The following is a 10,978-nucleotide window of genomic DNA, read 5'->3' as shown; positions in this document are numbered from 1 at the left end:
GTGACAGAAATGACGGCCAAAGTGACAGAAATGACGGCCAAAGTGACAGAAATGACGGCCAATGTGACAGAAATGACGGCCAAAGTGACCGAGGTGTCAGGCTGGTTTGTGTCGTCGCCTCTGAAGGGAGACGTGGGCAGAGTGGGATCAATTTGCAGCCCTCCCTCCCTGCTGCTTTTCAAGGCTTCCTGGAAAGCAGCGTAACTTCATCAGGGCCAGGGTGCAGACCCGGCTGATCCCCAAAATATTCCAGAAGAGGAAAATTACCCCGCCGGAGCAAACAACATTCCCAAACAACAGGCTATGAGAGCAGCTTTGTGCGTCCGCCCCGCCTCCAGCCACGACTCAGAGAAAATCGACTTTGTGGCGCTTATGATCGTCTCTCTCTTTGTTTCTGTTTCTCTGCGACGCCCTTTGTTTTTGTGAATCCTCAGTGACACAATGGAGGCTCAGCACAAAGAGCATGAATTTTGTCAAATAAATCCAAGCTGTGTGTCATAAGGCGCCATCGCCAGCAGGCACAGACTTAATCAAACACAGCGGATGATCAACAAGGTTTAAATTAGGGAAATCAAACACTGTGGCAAAATGGAGCAGGTTTTGTTTTTTTAATTTATGATTAATCAAGCAAGTCAAAGTTTAGAAAACAATCTTTATTTACTTCAAATTAATGAACTGAACCTTTAAAATAGACTTTAACTTACTTTATTGTCATTGCATGAAAACAAAACAGAGAATTTGGCAACAAAATGTCAGAAAAAATACTGAAAAACTAGAAATGTGACTATAAAAGTGTTAAAAACATGTTGATATTAGAAGTAATAGATCTTTATTTCTCTGCTTAAACATTACAATTTAGGGCTGGAACAAAATTATTTTGGTAATCAATTAATTGATTATTCCAACAAATAATCAATTAATTGGATAAATAATTGGCACTTGCTGCAGATTTTTCATTTATCATGCTAAGCCTTTTTAAACAACATTAGAAACACATTAAAAGACCTTTTTTAAAATGAGAAAAATTTTTTCTTATTGCCTATAACAGTAAAAAGCATTAATTTAGTGTATATTTTATTTGTGGCAAAGGAAAAAATACGTTAAAAAATACTTGTAACATCAACATGTGAAAAGCGAAGTCCTTTCTGCTTGACTTAAAACCAGTATAATGTAAATTTGATCTGTTTTTCTGTTAACTGATTGATAATTGGATGGAAAAAGGTGCTAATGTGAGATTTCTTTCTTTTTATCATGAATTTGAACCAGATGAAGCTAAAAGTTTCCCACTTGAGGATTTTTTGGGTATAGAATATATTTACAGATGAAGTTTTTTTTATATATATTAATAGAAAAATTTATTTGTACTTTTGTTCAGTTTTGTATTTTCAGTTTTGTATTGATGATTAATATGTACAGTATAAGTCAAATCACTAATTTGACAATCATTTCAGTAATCGATTAATCGTGATTAATTCGATTAACCGTTTCAACTCCAGGTAAATTAATAGGTATTTGTATCTGTGCAGAAAACTAAATTTTGGCTACAATTAAGCCAACAGTGCAGGTATAACCTGAGGTTTCATGGTTGGCTCGATGTGCTGCTCCCCTCTGACTGGCTCAGGCTGCAGCCAGATTTGGTCAGAAGGTGAAAACGTTTCCTCCTCCTGTGTTTTGCAGACTTATGCCAGTTGTTCCCCCTCCGGTTCTGAGCAGCGGCGCACATGGCTCGGCTGTTTGGCTCGGAGGGAACTGGATCCGGCCAGATCCACAAGACAAAACTGCAAAATGTGACAAAAATTAAAGCCGTGCTGCTGAGGAATGTGTTTTTCTTGGAAAGGGAGCGAGATTAGCACATCGTGTAGCTCCCTCAGAGCAGGAAAAACAATTTCCAGGGATAAGCTGAGGAGACGAGTCGGTTTTGACTTAAATTACCCAATCGTCTCGCTTTTCATGGCAGAAAGAACATTATGTCCCTTGAAGGTGATATAAGTCTGATGTAAACACAGTGGAAGGAGGGAAAGGGGCGTCAGATGTCCTGGATTATGACGAAACGTATGGAAGGAGGAGGAGCAGCTGGAGTAACTCAGGCAGCTGCTGCAGCGAGTTTCCTCTCTAGGAAATGTTCCCAAAGCTGCAAACTTTCCTCCACATTTACACATTTTAACTTTTTAGCTTCAGCTTGAGCTGATGTCAGAATTATTTTCTCTGATTTTACCCATGAAAAACTCTGAACTTTTTCACTTTTTATTAAGTAGCAACCACAAACTTAATCAGAATCTGTTGTTTTAATGAATAAAGATCTGAAAAGTGTGGCGTGCATTTCTGTTTAGATCCAGTCTGATACCCTGAAATAAAAAGTGTAGCTGTTTGAAATTACATGTATGTAACTCAATTACAATATAAATAGACCTTTTAAAAGCCAATTAATACTGATTTTACACACCTCGTTTCTTTTAAGTCGCATTAATGATGAAGACAGAAGACGATCCAAAGTAATCAGCACAAATTCCTGTATAACTGCCAACTTCTAAATTAGTGCATTCAATTTGATTCCAGACATGTCATCCGTAACGCAATAATAAAAGATAAAAACTAATTGTGCAAGATTTTAATGAAACAAATTAAAGCTTTGTACAAAACTCCAAAAACACAAAATCTTACCAAGTACTTTGTCTAGTTTCTGGTGCAAATACTTTACTACACGTAAAATATGATATCATACATAGTAATATCTTATTTTAGGCATTACGTGTAGTAATATCTTATTTATTATGTAGTAAATAAGATATTTACTACATGTAAAAAAATATCGAGATATAAGAACTTCTTTTAAGTCAATAATTATTTACTATTTAAGAAAAATTGCAAGTTCCACTGGCAGATTTTTTCCTCTTATAACAAGGGAAACATTTCTTGCAGCATCCAGAACTAGAAGGAATAATTGTACAAACAAAAGTCAAGAACAAGAAAAACAAATCAGATTTAACAGAGTTTCTCCGACATGATGCCACCATAAGAAATTCATGTCTAGGAAAAGCTTTTCAGACGAAAGGAAAACGAGTTGGTCTGCCAACGGGACAATTTAGATTCCAGTAGAGAAACTAAATGGCTGGCAAAATGAAAAGTGAAAGGGAAAAACCCCTAAAAACACCCGAGGGAATTAAAATTAGATTAGCTGTTTATAGGATGGGAAAATGAAAGCACTGCTTTTAAAACATGCAGCTATGCATCTGAGCTGAAGAGACGTTAGTTTCTGTCTTTTCTCGTGTTTAAGGAACATATCTGGTTAAATGCTACAGGAGCTAAATTGTTTTATTTGATCCTTCGCATAAAATATTCAGTTAAAATATTTATGGAGAAAATTAGAGGCTGAAAACTGAAATGTGGTTCAAATAATCATTTAAACAAGCAACTAAATAAACGTTCAAGGTTATGGGTTTGATTTCACATTTCCTCACCAAATGTTGACGCTTCTTTCTGTAAAAGAAGAAACTTCAGAGTGTGAAGTTTGTAATTAAAGTGTCAAGGTAATACGTAAATATTATTTGGCAGACGGTCCAAGTTTATTCTTGGTAAATTTTATTTTCTGGCATCTTAACTTCTTACTGGTTTTATAAAGATTTGGAAACACATCTGCACTTCATTAGTCTGTACCTTTAGAAAATGGGTCAAAATAAACCACAAAAACTAAAAGAAATAAAATTACTAATCTAACTTACAAACCCATCTTCTCAACTAAATGGTCTCCAACATAAATCCTCCAATAAAGAGCAACTAAATGTTACTTTAAAGAGAACAAAAAAAAGAAAGCCCTCCATTTGTTTGTACCCAGTGATGTAATCAGTGACATCATCAACCAATTTAAACAGGAAATGCTCCACTGTTACTGCAGGAGCTACAGAGACAAACAGAATGCATTTAACAAAAATTTACGAAAGAAATATTCACATTTGTTTAATGGTTCAGAAGTGTTAGCGTTAGCAACATAATGCTAACAAGAGCAAACCAGGACAGTAGAGTTACGACAGATAAAGTTTAAGCTAAAGCATCACAGCCAATGATGAACAGATGAAATAAATTAGCAATATGTTTAAAGGACAAGTGGTCAATAAATATTTTAAATATCATTTTGTCACACCAGTCGTGTTTCTGTTAACACATTTTCGCCAATAATGAAATAATAATGATAATAATGAAAATAAATTAGCTGAATGGAAACATGCCAATTTAAAAAAACTCATGTTTTTTAATAAAGTTGGTCATTGTCAAAATTGATGCATTTCACAAAACTGCAATGCAAACACTTAATGATTCATACGAGTCACATAATCAACAGCCGGACGTTACTACATGTGAAAATGATGAAGAAGACGACAGGAAGTGGTTTGGGCATGAAGGTTTGAATTAGTTTTTTTCTGACAACATGAGACTCACAGCATTACTCAGTTCATAAAATGTTTGCTGAATCCAAAGCTGTTCTGTAAAATCACCAAGTATCATTTATCCAAAATGTCACATATGTAGCTGATGCTAGTGCTAGCATCATGGCTGAAACATGAATATGTCTCATGTACATGTTTACATCTCTCACCGCCATGATTTGTAATTACTTATCACGTCATTTTAACTTAATTTCTTATTTAATAGAAACTCTGCAATGGAGAAATTCTGTTTTTTCACACAGATGCAATAAAGAAAACAATACAAATGCAGCTAATGAGGATGGGTAAAAACTGATTTTACTTCTTCTGGTTCTGTTTCCTAACTTTCCTCGCACATGAATCTCTGCAGGTCAACATCATCGTCGTCTCTCATTTCCTGCAGGTTTCTCTCCTGCATACAGCGAATGCCTGGATACGGGCGTAAACTGAACACCATAAACATAAATGTTATTCAGAATGTAATTCGACTCCCTCTGTGCAGGACGTGTTACGCCTGAGAGCGCCTCTGTTTGGACAGATCGGATTTGACCGACTCGAGAAACTCCCGCAGAGGCGAGCAGTAGCACAGGGCCTGGTTAAGGCGGCGCAGTTCAGCGTAAGCTGCAGTAAGCGACACATAACGGAGAGTTCAGACCCACAAAACGATCCTCCAGTGAGCAGAAAGCAACACGTGACGCTATCTGACCAGTTAGAGGTTCTGCATTGAAGAAATGTTGGTTTTCAACCAAAACTTTACATCAAATTTGGATTAAAAGTGGGATGAATGACCTGAGTGAAGATGGCCCCCACCTTCTTCAAATCAGACAAAAATGGTGTTTGTGCTACGTTTGTGCCGCTATCATTTTAAAGATATTAAGAAATGTTTCCAGAGGTCATGAAAGGTCAACTACGTTCCTCAATCAGACAAAATTGGTGTCAATCAACTCAACTACGTTTGTGCTGCAAAAATCTTTGTGCTGCTTTGGCTTTGAATATATTAATGAAAGTTTAAAGGTCATTTTGATTCAGTAAAAGTGGGGTCTGGTTGACCTTTTGACCTTTAAACTTTCATTAATATCTTCATCATTTGCAGGGGTGGGCATAAGACTGACATGACACTGTCACAAACATGACATAACAGTAAATAATAACATTTTTAATGCAAAGTTTCTCTAAAAGTTGCATTAAAAGTCCATTAAAAATCAGAACTTTGCATTAAAGTGTCATTTACAAAATAAGAAAAGTTGACACTTCTAATTATTTACCGAATGACACTCAATGACAGCAGTCAGACATTCATAAAGACTCGTTCATGTTCATGACATGTCAGTCTTATGCACATCCTGTGAAATAAATTGTTACCACATCTTCAAAACCAAAGCAGCACAAATATTGTAAAATTTCCTTACAAATATGACTAAATTAGCACCACAAAATCTGTGACTTTGATTGCAAAAAAAAAAACAAAATCCTGGACAGACGGATCAGTGTGAAAAGATGTTTTTAAGAAACGTGTTGAATGCAGAAACACAGGTGTTTATTGACATTTTAACAGATTATTGGGTTTTATGAACCACCCCTTTAAGAACATTCAGATTTTGAAAATTAAAATGAGTTTGACGCTCCTGTTTTAGAAGACATATTTGCAGGATGATAAAATGATAAAATCCTTTGTGGCCTTTTTTCTCTGTGAACGTCTTTAATTTTTCTGCTTCTCACAGTTGAAACCGTCTCAGAGGAGCGTCTGTCCCCGGTTCTGACGTCAGCCTCCATGGGTAAGTAAACAGAGCAATCAGGGGAAGAGTCTCCGTGTAAACAGAGCTGTTGTCACTGTCAATAAGATGCAGATGAAGAACCAAACAACGACTCAGGTCAAGTTTGGAGGACTGGGAAAAGTTTCAGAGAGACCTTTAATTTTCTGCTGCATTTCTGTTGTTCTGAAAACACGATGGCGTAGAAAATGGTTTCCTGATCCGTCATGCACGATATGCTCTGCACGTCTTTCTGTTTGATATCGTTTACTGCAAAGACAAACTACTTAAATTTAACTCCTGTTAAGTATCTTCACTTCAAGAACACAAAATCTGACCAAGTATTTGTGGTCTAAATATAAATAACGCTTGGCACATTTTAAAGTTATTTATTTGTAAAAGAAGTTAACATTTCTGTACTTCTTTGTGCTTGAGTATCACAAAACAACCCCATTAAAAGTATAAATGTGTTAGCAACGTGCTAACTGCTTGCTAAAAACTCAAAACTGCAAAAATACAAAATATTACTAAGGATTCTTTTTGTCCCGTTTCAATAGCAAAAATCTTAGCACACCTGAAATGAGATAAAATTAAATTACAAGTAACTTTTCACCTCAATACAGGCACTTGCTTTATGTTAATAATTCCTTAATATTGATTTCACTGGCAGATTACTTCACTTACAACAATGTTATAAGTGAAATAAATTGCCAGTGGAACTACAACTTTTAAAATCAATATTAAGGAATTATTCATTTAAGGGTGCTAAGATATTTGCTCTAGAAACTAGACAAAAAATCCTTGGTAATATTTTGTATTTTGGGGTTTTTTAGCAAACAGCTAGCACGTTGCTAACACATCTAGACATTTACTTTGGTTTGGTTTGGGATGCAGCAACAGAAAGAAGTGCAGAAATGTGAACTTCTTTTACCTATAAAAATATTAAAAGTGTGCAAATCATTATTTATATCCATCTTCCCCGTGTCAAAACTTTGCAAAACTCCCTTTTCTCTGCAGTTGGAGCTGCAGCTGTTTTGGGCTAAATAGCATGTTTATGATGAGACGCTGTTTACTTACGTCAGAAACTGACATCATTGTAAAAATGAACAGAAAATCAACTTGTTGTTGCTCCTTTAATCCAACTTTTCCAGCTCTGATCCCAATGATGCCTGGCTCTGTCCCAAGTCTCTTTAGAGCTTTTATTCCCTGAAGTTTTATCCAGATTTGGTGGTTTGGATGTTTACTTTTTATTTTTTGGTGTCTTTCTTCTACAACCCTCTAAACTTGTTATTCTGTCAGATTTTACACTTTAACCTTTCTCTAAGTCTGCCTTTTTACCACAGCTTTTTTAAAAATTTCTCCTTAAAACAGTTTCCATTGTTTTAAGTGACTTCAGGTGAATAAATGAACAGAATGAAATAGTTTCTGTTCCCAGCTGTGATTAATGGAGCAGTTATATAACTGGATAAATCCTCTGTGATTTCCACCTTGCAGGCTGTTACCCAAGATGTTGACTGATGTGCAAAAGTTGAAAAAACAACAAGGGAAGAGAAAGTAAGTCGTTTAAAAGGCCCTTCTGCTCATCCCCTGAAGTAAAACACTTCATCATCTGTAACCCACATCGAGCTTCTCTGCGGCTCGGCTGAACGTGCTACCCAGAAGGTTTACGGCGATTTTTTCCTCTGTACATTTTGTTCTGTAACCATCTGAACAGGAAGTGAAGACACGCTTTGCCAAACTCACCACCTCCTCTGTCTGGTGTGAACCGGTGAGATGACAGCGTTCAGATTTATGACTGCCGTTCGGTTTCATTTCTTCATGAAACCACGTTGAAGCATCAGAGTTATTTTAAGAGTTTTAACTTTGCAGAAAGGAAAACAACATTCACACAAACATGCTTTATTTTTACTAAAACCTCACAGCTAGTATAACTCAAAAGAAAGGAAGACTTCTGTCTTTCTCAGGATCTTCAAATGATACTGTGTTTTTTTTAAGCTACAAGAACCAAATTTAACAGGAAAAAATGCTTTAAATGTATTCAGCTCTGGAAAAGAGTCAACTGCACTGAACCCACTGAAAACCTCCTGGTTATTCCACCAGATGTTGATTTCTGAGCTCTTCCTCAATTAAAACATGAATATTGTTGTTTCTAAATGAATATTAATTTGTTTTCTTTGCATTAGTTTAGCTCTGAAACCACTGCATCGTATTTGTTATTTTGACCGTTTCTCATTTTCTGCACATAAATGCTAATTTTTTTAATTTCACAGACATGTTGTCAGTAGTTCATAAAATAAAGGAACAATGTTTTAATTAAAACTCTAAAGATAACTGAGTTTGGATGTAATTTGAATGAGATGGACACACTTTAACCAAAACATCGAGTCTCTTATCACCAGTAGAAACATGACCAGTGATCATATTTCCCTCCAGCTGCTGGTTTGTTTATATTCCCAACACTTCACTCCAGATATGAAGCCAAAAATGAATCTATGCATCTCTTTGAATCTTGGAAGATCATGTTTCATCTGAAACAAAAATAAAAAGCTTAATCCATGAATATTATAAACATACTGGATTCAAACCTAAAGCCCGACCCAAAGCCTCACAATCCCCGGAGTTTCTGTTCTTTGCCAAACCGGACAAACTTCTGACGAAAGAGAGATCAGAGATTTAACCCGACTTCCACACAAAGCGACCGATAGACGTCTCCATCCTGCTGCTTACTGGACCCAAAGGATCCGCTGCCACCATTGTGATGCCCGCTGCCACAGGATATTCCCACATGTTCTGCTACAAGAGTTTGGGAAGCACAAGGAGGATGTAAACAAAACCAGGGAGAAAATAACGATGTTTCCTGTAAGCTGGCATCGCCTCCGAGGCTTTCTGTCTCCAAACAGGATTGTTCTTGTCCAGATCTCACTTCAGGGTGTTTCCACACCTGATAGTGCGATAGAGTCGGGTTGATTGGGAGCCAAAATCGCAACATTTGCTACATTTTCAGTTGCTGAGGTTCAATTTGACACTTTACTGTGTCAACTGAACCAAACAATTAGAGAAAGCTGTTCCCCTCCTGACCTTTGTAGCAAGAACCACTGAAGGAAATGACATGAAAACTCTGTTTTTAGAAAAAGACAACAAGCCATTTCTCCTGCTATTATTAGACTCTCACATTTGTTTCGATTGAATTTACCCAGAATGCCGTGTGCTATACCCCAGGTCCTGCTTGTGGAGTCCACTTGGCATTCACAAATTCATTCAAGTTCACTTCAACCGAACCGCATTCACAGCCATGTTCAGTTTCTTTAAACTCTTGTTCGTTTGACTGGACAGTCCAGTTCATTTGAGAAAGATTGAATGCGCAATCAAACCAAAAACCTTAGTTTCAGTTCATTTGAAGTTAACTCTGTTGCAGTTCGAATGTGAACGCCAAGTGGACTGGAGACCGGTCCAAAAGCAGGAAGTGAACTACAGCGCAGGGCATTCTGGGTAAATACAACTAAAACAAACACTACTGGGAGAAATGACTTGTGTTTTTTTACTGATCACAAAAGTGAAATCCTACAACCACTAAAATCTGACACTACTCCATTTTTGTTTATATTTCATGAAGGAAGTTTCGCTCACCTATCTTTTGGAGGTTTTCGTGTTGTTTCCTTCAGTAGCTCTTGGTCCAGCGCCCCCACAGGAGAGGAGGGGAACAGGTTTTTCAAATGGTTTGGAGCATTTGACTGATAATGTAACAAATGTGGCAATTCTGGTCCCCAATCGAACCAAATCTATCGAATTATCAGGTGTGAAAACACCCCTAGTTTCAAAAACGTACTTCAAAAACAGCTTTTATTAAACCCAGTTACTGTTTTGATTTACTTCTTGGAAGTCAAAAGTGAAACTGAAAAGGTTTACAGCTCCGACAGGTGACACATAAAGATAAGATAAAACCAGCTGAATTTGGACATTTGGTGAGATTGATCTAACTTTCTGCAGAACATAAATTAAAAAAACATTTCAGTTCTTTGCAAACAACATAAAACCAGTGAGGTAAGCGAGAATGAAAAGGGCTGATTGCTTGACATGAACTCCCCTCAAGCAGGAGTTGCTTTTGCGAGGTGAACTGCAGCTAATGAGTCAGGCCGACCTCTGGGTGACATCATCGACTGATGCACCAGGAGATTACTTGCTGCCGTAAACACAGCAGCGTGGAGTTTAAATGTGGCTCGTTAGCAGTTTCTCCGGAAAACACCAGCGCGGCTTCAGGATATGCTGCTCTGTTTATCAGTCTGCTAACGACTCCTTGATAAATTGTCCTGATAATGTAAACTTTGATCATCTGTAATGACCCGCTGCTCGTTGCTGTAGCAGCACCTTCAGCAGAGGCGGGTCCAGACAAAATGTTGCCCTGGGCGAGACTTCACTCCCCCATCCCACACGGATTCCTTCACACAGCACCAAGTAAAAACAAAGTACAAACTTAATTACAACAAACTTTTGGGAGAAGCTGTAAATACCAGGGAAAGCTGAGGTTCAGCTGACAGAAATTTGGGAGACAATTTCAGGAAACAAAGATAAAGAAATGCATCAAATTTCACTAATAGTTTCTGTTTGTAATGACTCACAATGGAGGGAGGATAATTAGTTTCATTGGGAATAACTACAGGAACAAGAAACTATTATGATTTGTACAAATGCTTAAATGTAGAAGAGGTTGAACTTTAAACTTTATGTGAATTTTAAAGGGTACATATTTTACTTCCATTTGGGTCCAAAATGCTACTAAAACAGCCCAAACATTTAAAACTACCCAGC

Source organism: Poecilia reticulata, linkage group LG4, assembly GCF_000633615.1.
Source record: "Poecilia reticulata strain Guanapo linkage group LG4, Guppy_female_1.0+MT, whole genome shotgun sequence".
In the NCBI taxonomy this organism is placed as follows: domain Eukaryota; kingdom Metazoa; phylum Chordata; class Actinopteri; order Cyprinodontiformes; family Poeciliidae; genus Poecilia; species Poecilia reticulata.
This window is presented reverse-complemented; position numbering follows the sequence as displayed.